A 6433-nucleotide genomic window follows, 5' to 3' on the forward strand; every position below is an offset into this window, starting at 1 on the left:
CCACTATGATGGCTGTAATCAAGAAGACAGATAATCACAAGTGTTGACAAGGATGTGAAGGAACTGGAACTCAGATATTGCTGGCAGGAATGTACTATGGTGCAGCTACTTTGGAAAACTATTTGGCAATTTCTCAAGAAGTTAAATATGGAGTTACATATGATCCAGTAATTCCACTCCTGGATATCTACACAAGAGAGATTAAAGCATGTATCTATAGAAAAACTTATACACAAATGGTCATAGCACCATTATTCATAATAGCCCCAAAGCAAAAACAACCCAAATATTCATCAACTGACGAGTAAACAAAATGTGGTATATCCATACAATGGAACATTATTTAGCCATAAAGAAGAATTAATGTCTCAATACAAGTCTTATTTAAAAAAAAAAAAAAGGAATGAAGTACTGATTCATGCCACATAATTAATTTTGAAAGCATCATGCTAAGTGAATTTGACCAAACATCTGAAGAGACAAAGTTTGACAAAAGTTATTTTAGTAAATTCTGTTCTAAATCATCAAAGAGTGAGAAGTAATGATATGTAAATAAAATTTGCTTATCTATTTCAAGTGAAACTGAGATTAGAGGCTAAGTGTTTAAATTTGGATTGTATATACTTTAATAATGCCATTAAATTATCATGATATATATTTTAAAAAATCATGATAAGTGAAATAAAGCCAGACACAAAAGGCCACATATTGTACTATTCCATTTATATGAAGTGTCTAGACTAGGCAAGCCATAGAAACAGAAGGTAGATCAACAGCTGCCAGGGGAAAGGGGATGGGGAATGATTGCTGATGGGTATGGGATATCCTTTCAGGGTGATGAAAATATTCTGGAATTAGACAGTGGTGATGGTTGCACAACTTTGTGGATACATAGGAAGACCATTGATCTGTACCATTTTAAAAGCCTGAATATTATGGCTTTAAATTGATAGTTCAATTTAAAAAAAGATTTCTTGGTAATGATGGTAAGAACACATTATATATTTGCTTCCTCTTTCACTTGGCTTCTGTCACTAAAATGACAAAAAGTTTCTTTATTTTTTTTTAGTTTAATCTGTATGGACGGAGAGAAAAGGAGAAGAGAGCAGAATTTTAGAAGCTGGAAAGCAAATGGATTAGGAGTAGTCATTAACAGACCCAAGAAGGTTAATTCTAAACCTGCAGCTAGAAAAGCTGAGAAGCCACCAGTTTATGTGGTAGAACAGGTTCAGAAATTGAGAACTAGACACACTGGGTAGGAGTACAGTTAGATATCCATGTCCTGTCCCTCCCCAACTACTCCTCCCTCCCTGAAAGAGGCCTGGAAGTTTATCCTCAGGCACAGGGCAGGGCATGGGCCCAGCTCTGAAGATGAGTCCCAGCCTTCTCTCCGACCCAGTTTCCAGAATGCCAGAAGCCAGACCTTCTTTTTCTGGGCAATAAATGAGAGAATCCTTCTCTGGAGAGCATGACCACAAGGAATGACCTAAAGATTCTGATACTGGGTTCAACGATGAAACAACCCAGCCAAATAACCTTACAGGGAAGACCTCAGCCAATAAGCCATTCACATCAGTCACAGCTTCCACCTGATTTTTTTAGACAATCAAGGCTCTTGGGACATCTGAAGAAAACCTCTAACACACAAGAGAGTGAAAAAACAAATAACCCAATCTCAAAAAGGAACCATGGAGGAAACAAATAGATATTAACAGCTTTAGGGAGATAAAGGAGATACTGCACCCATGAACAAGAAGAGGATGCTATAAAGATGAATGTACTGTTAGAACAATGACGACAACAGCAAAAATACCTTGAAGATTGAAAGTACAAGGGTAGGTATTAAACAGTCAGTAGGTAAAAGATAGTTTTTTAATCTCCCAGAAAGTAGACCACCAAGATAAAAAGGAATTGGGAGAAAAAATAAGAGAATTAAAGACCAATCCAAGATGCCCAATAGCCAAATATCAGTGTTCCAGAAATAGGGAACAGAGAAAACAAAGGTGAAAAAAAAAGCCAGTGAAAAAATTCAGTACAATGTCCAGAACTCAAAGACATAAATTCCCACATTGAAAGGACCTAGTGAATACCAGAGACAAAGCATGAAGATAATTTCACACCAAGGCACATCAAGTGAGGTTATAGAAAAACAAAGACAAATTTCACAGAAAGAAACAAGACAGATACCAAGGACCAGGAATCAGAATGACTTTGGACTTCTTAAGAGCAACCCTGGAAACCAGAAGATAATGGAGCAACACCTTCAAAATTCTATGAGAAAATTATTTCCATCCTAGAATATTTACTGAGCCAAATTATTAAGTAGGTATGAAGGTATCACAAAGATATTTTCAGACATTCATTATCTCAAAAATTTTTCTTTCTCAGAAAGCTTCATGAACGTATGCTTTACCAAAATGAAGGTCTTCACTAAAAATAAAGGAAGACTTGAAATATAGGATCGATCCCTGGGTTGGGAAGATCCCCCGGAGAAGGAAATGGCAACCCACTCCAGTATTCTTGCCTGGAGAATCCCATGGACGGAGGAGCCTGGTGGGCTACAGTCCACGGGGTTGTAAAGAGTCGGACACGACTGAGCAACTTCACTTTCACTTTGGAATATAGGAAGCTGAAATTCAACTCACAAAAGGGAATGGGGATTCCCCAGAACAGTGGCACAGAGAAATCCCAAGAGAAAAGCAATAGATTCATATTGGATCAGGTCCACAGGCTCTGAAAGACATTTCTTCAAGAAGATAAAATTGATAGACAGCTGATAGATCTGAATATACTGAGAGATGATTTAGATCATTTTCTGGAGAGTATGAGGTTAAGTTATGATAAATTTCACAGAAAATTAAGCAAATGAAAAAAAAACCTAGACAACTATTTTTTGTTGCTGTTGTTTAGTTGCTAAGTTGTATCAAGACAATTATTAATTTTGGGGAAAACAAAAGTTATATAGGAAATGAATAGCCATCACACCATACTACACAGCACAGTTATAAATGGCATTCACTGTCATAATATGGCAAACTTTGAATACTGATCTAACTAAACATACAGTAGAGGCGTTTGGGGAGGATGAGAGGATAGGAAAAGTGACTTAGAAGAGAAGGAAAGAGGACTAAATCTTGGTCTTGTGTCCACAGTGAAAAGCCAACCAGACCATGTTTAAAACTGAAACAATCTGAAAGTAACAGTACCAGAAGTTATTGAGAGACATAGAGGCTAAAAACGTTTTAAAGTGGTGGGAAAAGGAAGGTAAAGGACTTCTGTTTTTTGCAGCCAGCTTTTTAGAAGGATTTGATTATTTAAATATGTGAATTTATAACTTTGATACGAAGTAAAACTCCATTTAACATCAAAGTCAGCTGATTCTGAGCTGACTGTGGTAACAAAATGGCAATCTTAAAAAAAGCCTTTTCCTTGTGAAGCAGCTTTCGGTCAAAGTTCAGGGTGACCCCGAAGGTCATCCTGTCCTCGCCCACAAGAGGCTGGAGATTCCAGCTATAAGAGTGGACAGGATGATGGTTCCCTTCTCTTCCTATAGTAGGGTAAGAGGTCTCAGGTGTCACACGGGCCCCACTGCCCAGTGGAGGAGTCCTGTCCTACCCATTCTCTCGATGGAGATGGAGACAGAATGACAGGAAGCAGGAAGGCTTGGTGTCTGCCACACCCTGAGAGGGACCCAGGGTTAAGGCAGGATTCGGCTCCCCCACTGTTCTTTTTTTTTTTTTTTTTTAATTTTAAAAGCCAGAACATTTATTGTGCGACTAATCGTTGAAATCCTTAAGATGAACTGGATGCTGCAACAGTCGCTCGCTTGGGTTTAGGTGTTGTTCCTTCACGGAATCCATGCCTGAATCTGTGGTATACAATTTTTAGCTGCCTCATTCGACCAGTCCCGGTGGTATTTCGTCTTTTAGCTTTAGCACTCCAATTATACTTTCTCTTTCGCTTGGCACGGTAGCCACACTTGCCACAGGTCGACTTCTGAAGGTGGTAGGCCTTAGAGCCACAGCGGCGGCACAGCGTGTGCGTCTTATTCCGACGCTTTCCAAACGATGACGTTCCTTTCGTCATCTTGCTTCTGCCGCCGAGACCAAAGAGTCCCCCACTGTTCATATGAAGAAAGTCTGACTCAGAAAGGGGAAAGGAACTGGCCCAAGGTCACACAGAGCTGGATCTGGTCTAAACAAAAGAGCTCTGAGGCTAACTTCTTCGAATAACATCCTAGTGCCAAAATGGTCAATCCCAGGGCTGAGGAAGGGAAACAGGTGAGTTGCAGACATCTTTTTTTTTTTTTTCCCCCAGAAAGCAAAGAAGTGCTCAAGGACCACTGGTATTTGTCAGAAGGACCCCGAAGCCAACTTGAAGGAGCACCTGCCAGCCAAATATGAGACAATTCCAGCATCAATAAGAATAATTTGCCCTGCTTCTTCAAAAGGAACTATATAGTTCAATCCCAGTTGATAAGGAGTTTTTCTTTCTTTTCTTTTCTTTTCTTTTTTCTTTCCAGAAGAATGCAAGCTAACGTAAAAGAGAAGACAGAATTAGAGAACCACCTGTTTGTAATCCCCAGTGTAACAGTTAACCACCAATGGATGCCAAAATCACGAGACAAAGGGCTGGGGGACACAGGATGCCCACCTCCCATGGCGTCTCTCCAGAGTCCTTGCTGGCTGTTTATAGGAAAAGACACCCTACAATGGTGCAGTCCTGCGGTTGCCACCGCATGATCGGACTTTTAGCATCACCGACCGCAGAGCACTGTGACATTTTGTGTTTCCTAAAGAGGTAAGATACTCAGCATCAGTTGGGAAGTATCTTTGCTAAAAAAATTCATTAAACTGAATCTGCCATTAGACCTAAATTCTAATTTACCAGACACAGAAGAACAAATTAAATAAAACTATGAATAAACAGAAGAATTCAGACAGTCTCCAAAGAACAACAGTACCCAAGGAAGAGTCAGTGTCATGAAAAAAGATGCCTGTGTGGGTGTGGAGAGGGTTCTGTGTTTTAAAAGATTAAAGAAACATAATAACCAAATGCAATTTGTATATTCTGACAAGATTTTGGTTGGGAAAAAAGCTGTAAGAGATATTTTTGTGAAGCTGGGGAAATTTGAATATAGACTGAACTTTAGCTGATACTTGGGGATTATTATTGCTTTTCTTAGGTACAATAATGCAATTTTAGTCTGCTAGAAAAATATATTTTTAGAGGCTAAAGACTGAATGAAGTACTTGGAGGTGATATGAAATGTGGTTTGCAAGTTATTTTCAAAATAGCTCAGGAAAAAAGATAATAGATAAAATTAACAATAGGTGAATCTAAGTGCAATGTATAAACATCTCTGTATGTTTGAAATTTTGAATAATAAATGGTTGGGAAAAAATTAAAAGCAATTGTGTACAAATCCAATCCCCTCCTGTATAAAAACTGTGCTAGCTGCTCAGAAGACACTATATTTCCACCACTGTTCCCTTGACACATTCTTACATTGACAGTGGGCTCTTCCACAGCATAAGCAAAAAATGTAAGTTGTAGTCCTCCTTGAAATTTCTCAGAAATTATCCAAAGTTTTGTATTGACTAGAAAAAAATTCCAAGGATTTCCTTGGTGGTTCAGTCGTTGGCACTCTGTGCTTCCAATGCATGGGGCCTGGATTCGATCCCTGTCAGGAAATTAAATCCCACAGGCCACAGCTAAAGATCCCGTGGGCTGCAAGTAAGACTTGTCTTGGCCAAATAAATAAATATTTTTTTTTAATTCCAGCTCCACTACTACAGGATGTCAGGATGTGTCATTCTGAGCAAATGACTTAACTCCTCTGTGCCTCAGTTTCCTCATCTGTAAAATGGGCATACTAACAGAACTTAAACCATTGGCTTTTGGGGATGATTGAATGAATTGATATACATATGCCTGATGTAGAGATTAAGTGTGCAATAAGCATTAAGTAGTTCAGTGATGAATTTTTTTCTGCAAACTTAAATAATTTTATTTATTTTTGGTTGCAGTGGGTCTTCATTGCTGCGTGGACTTTTCTCTAATTGCAGCAAGTGGGAGTAACATTGTGGTCCATTGCGGTAACTTCTCTGGCTGCAGAGTGCTGGCATTAGGGCTTCAGCAGTTGCAGCATGTGGGCTCGCAGCTGTAGCTCCCGGGCTCTTGAGCACAGAATCAGTAGTTGCAGTACATGAGCTTAGCTGCTTCACAGCATGTGGGATATCCCCATGTCTCCTGCATTGGCAGGTGGATTGTTTACCCCTGAACCACCAGGGAAGCCCCTCTGCAAACTTGCTGAATCTGAATCTGGGACTGTGCCCAGAGATCTGGAGCTGTACAACAAAGCCAGAGGGGCCCTTATCCCCACCCCCAGATCATAGGAGACTCCTATGGTGTCCCTGTTGAGCTGGTCTAG

This window comes from Budorcas taxicolor, chromosome 7 (assembly GCF_023091745.1).
Source record: "Budorcas taxicolor isolate Tak-1 chromosome 7, Takin1.1, whole genome shotgun sequence".
Lineage (NCBI taxonomy): Eukaryota > Metazoa > Chordata > Mammalia > Artiodactyla > Bovidae > Budorcas > Budorcas taxicolor.